Source organism: Condylura cristata, unplaced genomic scaffold (genome assembly GCF_000260355.1).
Source record: "Condylura cristata isolate star-nosed mole 26May11 unplaced genomic scaffold, ConCri1.0 scaffold00008, whole genome shotgun sequence".
Taxonomy (NCBI): Eukaryota; Metazoa; Chordata; class Mammalia; order Eulipotyphla; family Talpidae; genus Condylura; species Condylura cristata.
In genome coordinates this window covers 56,637,202-56,649,980 of record NW_004567109.1, presented here as the reverse complement: position 1 = coordinate 56,649,980, position 12,779 = coordinate 56,637,202, and the positions used below count along the sequence as shown (strand labels likewise).

The 12,779-nt window shown below is 40.4% G+C and overlaps 1 protein-coding gene across 1 annotated transcript in view; it reads right to left on the bottom strand.

Moving 5' to 3' along the window:
* The window catches only part of DOCK2 (dedicator of cytokinesis 2), a 394,233-nt gene that overhangs the window by 371,753 nt on the left and 9,701 nt on the right, over nucleotides 1-12,779 (bottom strand). The gene's annotated exons all lie outside the window — the stretch shown is intronic.

Below are 12,779 nucleotides of genomic sequence, written 5' to 3'. Positions count from 1 at the left end.
CTTTTTTTTTTTTTTTTAAGATTTATTTATTTATACAGAACTGAGGTACAGGCCAGAGATGCGGAGGGTGAGAGACTTCACCAGAGACAGAGTGAGGAGCAGAACAGGCAGATTGATGAAGTGAAGTACACTGCTGAGGGGAGCAGCAAGGGGTCAGGAGAGGTCTGCCGCGCCATGTGGATCTCCTCCGGGACCAGCGGGAATCGAACTCATGCAGAAGTGGCTTAAGCTTCTTAGTTCTGTGCTTTAACCCGCTGCGCCACCAGGGAGGGCCTAAGCTTACTTTCTAAGGGAAGAGGAATAAACTTACAGGCTATTTAGAACAGGCCACCTACACAAATCAGCCTTTCACCAGTGGAGCAGATAATCTTATGGGCTTCATAAGGATGGAAAATCTAGCTCCTGTGAGATGACAAAGCTTGGGCATTATGATCTGGTTTCTCAGGAGTCAGATAGATATGGCTTTTAGGGCTCAATTCTGCCCTTTCCATTCTTGTCTCAGTCCATGGTCACAGCTTGTGATTTTGCAGGCTTTGTCCTATACAAAGCCACCTAGCCAAGACATCATTAGACACTGGCATTCAACCTGGATCCGTTTGCCAAGCTTGTACCCTGTCCAGGCACTGTGTCTGCCAGGTAAGAAGTATCTTTTGTTAATGCACACAGAGGCACTGTAGGGTTCCAGTGATAGCCTGAATGGGCAGCAAATTCATCTCCTGGAACCTGTTTCACAAACTATAGAATGAAGTTTATGGTCCCCACTTTGCAGGTACCTAAGAAGCAAAGTTGAGATTAATGTACACAAAGGGTTTGACTCCTTGTTTGGTCATAGTAAATGCTCAATAAATGGTAGTCAGTTTTCTTTCTATTAGCATTACAACAGCCCCTAAAGCAATTCATTCAGAAGAACTATTTCAGAGTTCTTCTTTATGTCACCTTTGAATCTGATTCCCTGCAGTTTGCAACTAATTGTACTGTGGGTCAACACTGAATAAAATTAATCCTTTGAAGAAAAGTGAACCTTGAGAGGGGCCTCAGGGAACTCTTAATTTTCTCCTCTTGCATAAACATGGCCCATTTCTTCATTCCCTCCACACTTGGCCTGATTTCAAACCCCATCCCAATACAGGTTTCTGGTGTTTGGACAAGTTCCAATTTGCTGGTGCCTAAACTTTCAGACTGCACTATCTGCTTCCTCCAGCCCCATAGATCTGGATGAGGACCTGCCTACCAAAAAGAAAGGCAGGGCCACAGAGACACCCATGGTTTCTAACAGAAAAAAACTGTCTAAAGACTAGCAAATTAGGTTTGTTATCAGATATTTGTTATCAGGCAGGGCAAGTCTGTGTTTTTTTTCCTTGTGTCCTTCCCAACTTTCCTTAGAAATCCTTTCCTACCTTCTACTCTCAGTGAGCAGAAAAAGCTGCCATACACTGGTTTAGAGAGGTGCCATGGACAGATCTTCAAACCTAGTATTTGACTTGAAGATCTGTATTTATTTCAAGTATTCACAGTTTATGAAAATGAAAGTAGCTGGTGTTGCCATTTAATTTATAAATGCATTTCTGCCTTTGCATAAGGAGTTCAGTTTTTAAGACTCCATTTGGGGAAAAGCAGACATTTCTGACAAAGGAAGTGGCTTTGCATACCAGTACCGAATTCTGTTAAGTTTTCTAAATGACTAACAGGAAACTTTGAATCACAATGCCACTCTACTAAGGTTTGATTGCTTATCTGTGACCTTCATTTGAGTTGTTTCTGACCAGGGTAAGAACAGCACAATGTCTTCCCCACTCTCTGGAGTCTTAACCACTCTCAACTTCTGAGTGAGGGAAGGAAAAGACAGAAAAACATGAGGAAGAAATAGGCTGGAGAGTAACTGAAAGTAACTAAAATCACAACCACCCTAGCCATAGTCATGCTCACCTACAGGAGATAAATAACAAGGGGGAGGAGTCCCACAGATGTTTCCCCTTTCACATGAGGCCTCCACGCCTTGATGGATGTTGATACATTTCATAGAGAATTTGACTTCTCCCTATATTAAAACACTATACTCAAGAAATAAGACAGTAACTAGTTACTGGCAAACCAACACAAACCAAGATAACTCATGGCCAAGGATCAAAGGGGTGTTTCAAGTACCAGAGCCATCTGAGGTCATATTGGGTTGGCAAGCCAGCAAAAGCAGCTACATAAGACAGGTAGGACATTCAGCAAGCCTGGAAATTGAGTCCACTCATTAGTCACTAATTCTACCTAAGCATATTGAAGTGCCCTGCTCAATCAGAGGCCAAATAGAGAGAAATAAGGGAGAAGAAACACCATTATTATAGTACACAGTTCACAGAAACAACTAGGGTGAAATTTCTGTGCTTTGGGCAATATTAGGAAATTCATGTTTCTTTTAAATTGATAAATCTATAAATTATTGAGGTTAGATAACTTGTCTACCTAAGTTAGATAGATAATTGATATACAAATAAGGAGAGAGAGAGGCAGATTTTGGATTCTAATCCTCACCCCCAAAAGTTAAACCTTTATTTAGAGTGCACATTATATATCAAGCATAAAATATTTTTCATCAAATAGTTATTTATTTACTGTATGCTAAATAGTAAAGTTATACCCATAGAAAAGCTGAAAAAAAAAAAAACCCCAGTATTTTAATTATATTCGTTCATATTAGCTTCACATTAACCCTCTAAATTGTTATACTCCATGTAACACGAGATAAACTCAAAGAGAGATTAAGGAATTTGTTCATTTGTTCATAGAGCTAGAAAGTGGATTCAAACCTAGATTGGAATCCAAACTCCTTATTTCCCTAACCATCTCATTGATTGCTGTCACAATTTAGTGTGTGTTTGTGTGTGTCTGTCTTGCTGATCACTAAATCTCCAGTGCTCAAAATAGAGTTTGATCTATAGATCAATCAACATTTACTGAGCTTTAAAAAATACTTGCTGAAATGAAGGAATGTGAACATGAAAGGCAAGTGTGTCCCTTTCCTAGTTAAGCTCTTTCTTGCATTTGTTGTGGTTACTTTAAGAAATGCTGACCCAGCTTGGCTGACAATTGTGACTGCACTCATCAAGTGCTCTGTGACCTTTCAGGAAAGATTTGTACCTCATCAGGGTCCTGTCGTTTGTTGACATGTTTGAAAGCAAAATTTCAATGAACACCAAGTGTTTAGAGTTTAGACAAGTAGCCATGTAAGAGGCCGAAATTGATAATGGGGGAAAAGAATGTAATTGCCTGAAGCTCACTTCTCTAGTCCCTGAGCTGGGTTTGGAGGGTCTCCACTCCAAAGACAAACAGAAGTAGCTGGCAGAGCCACTTTGGATTAAGGTGAAATGGCTCACTGAAATGAACAAAAAGTATTCCTGACATCTCTGAGCAAGGTGTTGACAGTCTCTCCACAGCGGCAACATTCTGATGTGACATCAGGAAGAGTAACTGACATGACCCAGCATAAGCTTCTGGCACCAAGGCCACAGCTCAGTCTAAGTCAGCAATGAATGAGCAGGAGAACATCAGGTAGCATAAGAGGAAGAGAAGATAGATGAGGAAGAAGAGAAGGGGGGTGGTGGGGAGCCCCTCCACTGACCAGAAGGACAGAGGAATAACAACCTCTACTGAACACTTTCTATTCCAAGAGTTTTACTCACACACTCACTAGTTTTTACTGTGTCTACAATTATCATCTCTACTTACAGACAGTAAACCAGGGTAAAGTCAATATCCCAGGGAGACTTAGTACGAAGCCAAGTCATGGGTGCCGTGTCCAGAGCACACACCTCAGCCACTGAATGACACTGACTCTCACTAATGGACAGGTATATAGTGTCTATTCTCTACCAAGTGCTTTAGGACACCTACAGGATCTTCATAATAACTTTACAGGTTGCCTATCACTGTGCTCATTTTAGTGAGCAAAATTGACATACCCAGCCAGCAAGAGGAACACTGGATTCTTGAATTCTCTAAAACAGTGATTCTCACTCAGGAACAGTCTTGTCCACAGTGGAATATCTCTCAATATATAAGGATATTTTTGGTTGTCACAATCTTGGGAGTGAGAGTGGGGAGAAAGGGAACTTTATCATTTAGCTGGTAGAGGTCAGGGATGCTGCTGAATGACCTATACTACTATCTTACACTACTAAAAGCCCCATAACAAAGAAATATCTGATCCCAAATGTCAACAGTGTTAAGGTAGTAAGTCCTGCCTGAACAAATCAAGCTGGGATTCAGTCCCTTCTTTCCAGCATGCCTATAGGAAGCATGTATATGCACAGACACATACCTTCACACATTCTTACCCTTTGCTACATACATACATACACACACATGCATGTATGCACACACACACACACACTAAAGTTGGATGAGGGGCTTTATGATAAAATCTTTGATTTTATGATCCACATGCAATGCATAGTGTCTAGAACTCTACTGCATCTGCAAAAGAGTAGAAAAGTGGGATGAGAGGCAATGCCTCCTGCTGTCCTGGAGCTTTTGTTGAAACCTAGTTGAAGAGATAAAACAAACACACTAGAAATCAGAAGTGGTCTTTCAGACAATGGGGTGACCTGTGGGCCATATTAGCTGTGGGTGCTCAAAAAAGAGATTCTCAAGAGAGATCCCATGAAGGAAGTGAGGCTGGAAGGAGAGGGAGGGGCATACAAAGGGCAAGGGGAGAATTGGAGTGTGGGTCCCTGAGGAGGTAGTTGGGAGGGAAGGTGGTAAGGACAGGAAGGAGGAAAAGCTAGTTTGACAAGTGCATAGTCGCAGTAAATGACAGCAGGGTCATATGAATGTAGCCCCAGGGTAAGAAATGTGGGATTTGGTGCAGTGGCCAACTATAAGTCCACGTGTTTAGAATTCAAAAACACTTAAACAAACTCAACAATCAGTGCTGTGCTGCTCTCATAGGACTTAGCCTTCTGACAGGTAAGGGGGTTAGTGTGGGTGGATGAAGGTACAACTCAGTCCATCTAAATCTTATGAGGCCAATAGGAAGTGCAAAACTCCAACCTCTATGTATTTCCTCCATTCTTTATCCCTTCCCACTCATCCATCTACATATTTATCAATTCATCCATCCACCCACACACCTATCCACCCATTCATCTACTCATACATCACCCACTTATTCATATACCCACTTACCTCTCTATCCACTCACTCATCCACCAACCCATCCACTCATCCACCCACCCATCCATCCACTTAGTAAACACCCATACACTCACCAATTCATCTATGCAAACAATGACCAGTAATTTAGTACCTATTCTGTGCTGGCCGTTCTGTTCTTTAAAAGAGTAAAAGATATTTTCTTTTTGTATGCATTCTATGGAGGAGACTGATGATTTAATATGAGGTTGCAATGACATATGATGAGGGTGATACTAGGAGTCACAGTAAGGAATACACCTATTTCCAACCTGGAAATGTATTAGTACTAATAATGGTGTTCTTTGATGCCTCAAGTAAGTGGAAGAAAGAGCAATTACTACAAGATTATAAGCTTCCTGAGACAAAGACTGGACTTTTATTAAATCTGGGACCCAGCATCCAGCTAAGGATCTTCAAGTATGACGGGTTTATTGAATTTAATTGATCTATATAGATTATGAAAATAGTTTTCTTATTCCTGGCAGCTTGTAGCTCCAAGAATTCACAACTTAGACAGAACGCCTTTGCTGTGTGTATTGAATTGGTTTGCTAATAGTTACTGAGTACATTTTATCAGTGTCCTTAAATGGTTTTACTGAATGGGTGTTGATGAAATTGTAATGTAAACAGCATTTTTTTTTTTTGTGGGAAGAGGATTTATAAATTTCATTGGCTTCCCAAGGGGCCCCATAGTACAATAACAATTAGCTTCTCAGACCCACCTCATTCCTGCCAATGCTGGATGAACTTATAATTGAGCTCTGTCAATAGAGCTCTGCCCTCACAGGATGTTTTCCAGTGGGGAAGAGGACATATAGTTAATTGCTAAAAGACGAGGTGGAAAATGAGGACTACAATAAAACAGGATGGGTTTCTTCCAGGGATGAGGAATAAGAAAACTGCCTGGAAGAGACTGTATTTTAGGGAGACCGTGAAAGTCTCTTTTCCTTATAAGTTTCCTCATAAGTGAAAAGAAGAGAAACATGTTCACTTTTCAGGGTGGCTGTGAGCTTAAACATGATACCACAATGTATCATACCAAAAAGGTTAGACATTGTTACTATTTATGACAATATGAATAAAAACTTAGGTCAAGGATTCAACATATAATATGAATTTCATTTTATCAGTTTCTCAAACAAACAAAAAATCTGAGTCACTGTCAACTTCTCTCTTTCTTTTATACCTACATCCTATCAGTGAGGGAAATTCCATTTGCTCCGGCTACAACACATATAGCCAGAATCTAATCTCACCTTCTTCACTGCCACCTCCCTGGCTTAGGCACCACTAATTTTTGTCTGGGTTATGATAATCGTTGGATCACTGACCTCTCTGTTTTACATTTCATTATCCTCCACCTACCAAGCTTCTATAATTATCCTTCTACAAATGAAACAAATTGTTCCACACTTCTGTCCAAAAGCCTGTGATGTCCCAACCCATTCGATTTAGAGTAAAAGTCAGAGTCCTCATGATACCTACTCATACTACTCATTATCACTTCCCTTCAGAGAATTTATTTCCTATTCTTCTACCCTTGTTCACTCTCCTCCAGCAGCATTGGCCACGCACACACCAGATACTTCCTCCTCAGGACCTTTGCATCAGCTGTTTATTTTACCTGGAACAATTTTTTTTCTGACACATCTCCCTTACTGGCAATCCAACTCAATAAATGGTTGCTCAGCATCTTGTCTTTTTAGACCCTGATTTGAATCCTGGGGCAACCACCTATGTCTCCTTTCACCATCCTAATTTATGCTTTGACTTATAGATCAAGTATTATCAGGGGAATGCCAAGTGCCCTGAACAATGACTAGAGAGGCATCTGGGAAAGTGCTCAGACTATCATTCAGATTCTCCTCCAACCTCAGCATCTACAACTGAAGCTTTAAAACAATGTTTAAGCTAACAGTGTCCTAATGGAGTCAGAGCTGCGAGAAGTGACCTTTTCCAAGGAGAACTAAAAATCAAGTAAGACTTTAGAAGCTCATAAACTCAGCCTGACTGCTTTTCAAATCACACCAATTAAAGGAAGTAGAAAGAATGTAAAAAGGGCCTATTAAAAGGAACATTTGTAGCATCTCTACCCAGATTCCTATGGAGTGGGGTAGTGATAAGCATTATCATTCCTCATTTGCATAACATATGCTATAGAACAGAGTAGCATTCATATGTAATTGACTGTTAAATTAAATACTTATAAGCTAAAAAAAAAAAAAAGGCCAAAGGTACAGAAATTAGATTATTATGGTGACTGTTTCTTGTCTCAAGATACAGAAGTAATATAAAGATGCTGATCTCAGGAGGAAGCAGAGCTTAGAGAACACAATCTGTCAAGGCTCATTCAAACATAAACATTATGGTTGGGGGCAAGATGGCCATTGACTAATGAGGCTCCCATAAGCCTAGAGATTAGGACAATCTCCTTATATGGACTTTACAGCTGGTCCAGCACACACTCCTAAACAATCCCAAGTTGCTGAAGCATCAGAAAGTAGGAGGTGGCTCAAGTACCTATCAGCTGGTAGTAGAAAGAAATTAGAGTTCTAATCCATGTGTTTTTGTTGGACAAACTAATTTCGGGAACCAGTCCAATGACATAGCTAGCTAGCCTCTATAACAAAGATACATTTTCTAAAATCCCTCCAAGCATTTATTCATGAAATAAACTCCTTTATTACAATAAGACATACCACAATTTATAATTATATGCTTACTTATTTGCCAAGGAACTTGTTTTTGTTCACCCCTACCTCCCAGATATACATCCTAGCAATCTCAGTGTCTAGTATAGTGCCTAGTACATAGGAAATCTCTAGCAAATACCTAATAAATAAATGAAGGATGAATGAGTGAGCAAGCTAGTGAGTTAACTGATGCTATCTATCCTTCCTCTTAATTGTTGCTTTTGGCAACATGAACAGTACAACTGGACTTTGCTGTGAAGTTCTATCATAGGTGTATTTCAGATACATATTCCAATCATGTTTGTCTCCCTTTCCACAGTTCCCACTAGGTAAGTAGCAAGCCAGTGACTCCACCTTATATTGAATCTTACAGGGACATCACCCTGATCAGAATGGGGGCCTATTCTTACACTGGCAATGACTTCCAACTTGGGTAGATTTTCTTGAAAAGGTGAGTTAGTCCATTCATATCTTCTCTCTCAAAACTTTGCTTAGCAGAGAAAAGATATTCAGAGTTTACTTGAATTACAAAATTATGCAAAGTTGGAACATGTAGCTGGGGCCATTATGATATTATCTGAATAGCCTCCCTCCTGTCCCCTCACCTTGCCTTTCCTAAAAGAAAGAGAGATGATGTTACAAGTTGAAAGAAAGAGTGATGAAGTTAGGAGTTGGCAAGGTGAGAAAAGATAAGAGAGCTGAAGTGTTTAGAAAAGCTGGGAAGCCATGAGAAAGAGACAGAGTTCTTCAGAAATAATTTAGTTCGAGACCCATGGCTCATGCTTCCTGGATTTGTTTGATTTTCCTAAACCTGAGAATACACCTCTTCCCTGGCTCACATACATATCACACACCTTGTAACTGCACTAGTTTGAGTGGGTTTGTAATAAGAGTCCATGCTTTAAAAGACTCAAGCATTCACCCCCCACTTCAAATTTCTGTACATTTTCCCATGGATCAGTTCTGTCCAGGGTTCCTGTATGCAACAGAATCACCCTGAGTTGGTTTCACATTGTTCCATGTTCTCCAATCAAGATGTGGACAGAACCTCTTCTTTGCATTTTCAAAGCCTTTTACAGTTGAATTATGGCTTTCCCCACAAACAAAAGATGTCTTTAGAGTCCTAACTTGTAGCACTTGAGAACATTACTTTACTTAAAGATTGAATTGTTACAGAGGTAATCACATTCAAATGAGACCAGTTAGGTTAGTCCTAAGTGACTCTTTGGAGAAGACACATATATACAGGGAAAACACTATGTGGAGGCCGGAGTGATAACTAGTCTGCAAGCCAACATACTCCAAAGATAGCCAACAAATCACCAGAAGCTTGGATAGTGTCATAGAAGTTACTCTCCTTCAACAACTCTCAGAAAGAATTAACAAATACTCTTCAATCCCATACACAAGTACAAAATAAGAAACAAGTTGTATTGAAAACAGTGCTCTTAGCATAACTGACTTCCCCACACACATCTGTCTGAAAGGCCCAGCTTCAGCATAAATAAAACTTTTTATACCTTGACCCTTTATATAATTTAATTTTTTGGTATGGACTTCAACCCCAATATCCTCTTCTCCTCCTTCCTTAGGAGTAGCAACCCTAACTTGGAGCTGGCTGCAGGGCTATCTACATTACTGTTTGTGCTGTTTACCTTCTTTTGCAGCTAAGTTAGTCATGTGATTAGGTTTTAGTCAACAGGATATAAGAGAAAGTATAAAGTAGACATTTGAGTAAAAGTCCTTAGAGAGAAGGATCATTCCCTCATTCCCTTCATCCTTCTTGCCGGTTGGAAGGTTTCAGAACTGATGGCTGAAACTCAAGCAGTATGCAAAAGAACCCTCATACCAAGGAAAGGGTTTGGGAGGTAGAATGAGCCATCCTACTACCTCCTACTTTCTGTGTGAGAGAGAAATTAACCTCTTGTTTGACTTTTTTGAGTTTTTGTCACCCATAATCACACTGAATCCTGACAGTTTTAACTTACTCTGTTTACCTCTTCCTTTTCTGCCCTACTTTCTCTCTTCCACTCCTAACTGACAAGAGTCTCAGGCAGAGAGGATTAAGAGAGTAAAGGCCAAAAAGAAAGTTAATTATAAGTGAATTGTTTTTGAATCTCCTGCCAGATAGTCAGTAGACAGATATAATAAATTGTCACCCACTTTTGTTCTTCTCTATGTCTAATCCTGTCCCTCTTTCAATTATATTAACTTCTTACAGGTGAAATGTCTACTCAAAACTCTACTGTTCACAGAATGATGTCCAAACTTATAAACTTGGCAACCAAAGCCTGTCACCATCTGTTTGTAATCTACCTCTTCACCGTTCTCTTTTACCACATCCACTAAAAACAAACTGGACTGTTTGACCCATACACCACACACATTCCAACCCCCTGCCTCAAGCTATCATATTTCTGCTTCCAGAATCCCTCAGTGTAGAACAAAGGGCCTGAAGTCTGAAGTCAACTTGATTTAAGGCACAGCCTAAGTACTTTCAAATTTTGTGAGCTCTGGTCCCTGTTTCTTCTTATTTAATAATACAATACTTCACACACATGTTCTAATGCCAAGCAAAGATGTGCATGAGATTGGAGCTTGTAAAACACAGAACAGTACTTGTAAGGCAGGACTGTCCTGACCCTGATGTTAGGGTATATAACTCTTTCGGCTTTGAAACTACTGGGTAACCTCCTTCATTTCAGTCAATTACTTTCAATGAGCCAACCATACTACTAAGTGCTCCTCACACATTATCCCATTCCTGAGACCCCTAATATAATCATTATTACTTCTTTTTACAAAACAGGAAACTGCTCCAGATATGAACTCGTTCTGATTCTATAGACCAGGCTTCTAACCTTACACATAACTCCTTTGAGTTTCAAGGAGTGTCTTAAGTCCTAATCACACATTTTGCCTATAACTCCAATCCTACTTCCACCTGAGGGTAATATTTGGAGCTCCAATGGACCACATGTTAAGACTCTATCAAGCAAGGAATATTTACCGGGATATGATCTACACAGGGATCATCCTGGCTGCCTACTAGACAGCACGCTGAGCAAGAACCACTGAATGGTTCTAGTGATGAAGAGATCTCACATAAGCCAACTTTCAGGACAGATACCAGGAGCCCTCATCAATTTGGCCAGAGGAAGTATGGCTAAACACCACCACCACTGAAGATGAAACTATTTAGAAAAGCAAAGTTCCAATTCTGGATATATTACAAGAAACCCCCTAATCCTTTATGTGGCTTTGACTCTGTCTTCTTCCATACCTTCCACAATCCTATCTCAAAATCTCTTCATAAAGGAATACTTTGAAATAAAAAAGCATTATACCCAGACTTATGATGGCAAGACTAAAGAACAGCTTTATCTATAAATAGTGATGGTGTCAGAGCCCAAGCCCATATCCCTTAGTCTCAGTCCTCTGTTCTTTTCATTGGATGACTCCAGTCTCCACAATCTTAGCAACCTTGCCTTCCCGTCTACCCAGAATCTGCAGATGAGTGCTGGAGATTACCGTTCTTAGTGCTGACACTTCTCATCAAGAGAAAAGAGATTCTTTTGATGATCACGCTCCTACCAAGAGCTTTCTGGCTCTCTAAAGGGCTGTAGGCCTTCTCTCTCTCCCCTCCAAAACTTAGGATTTTCATAAATAGGCATGAAAATGTCAATCATATTATTAAATCAGGTAGGCTCTGGAACTAGAGCCTAACAGAGTCATCAGTCCTTTAGCACAAAGGTGGGGTTTATTCTGTTGGGGAGGGGAAATCCTTACTACCTCCTATAGCTCCTCCCATCCTGTGGTGTCACTTCTTCAACTGGGCCCCCATGTGGAAGACAAAACCTAAAAATAATAGTTGATTGACACTTAGTGGTACTTTGTACAGTCTCTTTCTAGGTACATCATATGGATTAACTCATTTCATATTCCACAACTCCTGGAAGCCCATATTCTTATTAGCCCCATCAAACAGACAAAGACCAAGACCTGAACAGAATAAATAACATTCCTAAGTTACAGGGCTGGGGATATTAGAAGATGGAGTCCAAAGACACCAGGGTCAATGGTCCTCACATCATGGCACAGGGACTACAGAGCAGGAAGGTACTGCAGCCTGAGGTGAATGGTAGGCATCTTCCACTCAATCTCCCCTAAACAGACCAGATTACCTGGAGACACCAGTATTAACCCCAGACTACTGCCTGGGCAGCATGACATGAGTGCTCTTCTGTTGATACATTTTACCTCCACATTGGCTTCAGCACAAATCTGCTCATGCCCCTACCCTGCTCAAAAACCACCCATAGCTCCTCATTGCTTAAGAAGAAGTCTTAATTTATACTCTGGCTTTCAGTTTTCCAAAATGTGGGTTTAACCTAAGTTAAGCATAATCATTTTCTTCAAAACACCCTCTTTTCAAGGCAAAAAACATGTTACTGCTCTACTTTCAGGGATATACATGCCGCCTGTTTTCTTGCCGTGTATAATTTTTATCACCTAGACCACATTGTCCCCAATGTGGTTTCAACATCTACACTTGCCCCCATTTAACAGTTTTCATCTTCCCCATATACCACCATTTGGAAGAATCAAAGTTGGAGAAGTTTTAAAGTGAAAAATGGTCCTTACTGAGTCTAGTTCACAGTTCCCATTTTAGAGATGAAGTAACTAAGCCCCCTTGAAGTGCAGAAATTATTTGTTCTCTGGATGGGAGCTATTCACCTGGAACAGTCCATGGTGCCTAAAGCCCAGTAAGTGTTGAGCTCTCCAGGGCATTCTCTCAAATAGTGGCCTTGGAGCCTCTGTACTTAATTTACTGCTCTTGGTTGCTGCATCCTGCAATGTCTGACCTGCTCACTATTTGTCACTGGGGTGGTATCTGGCCAG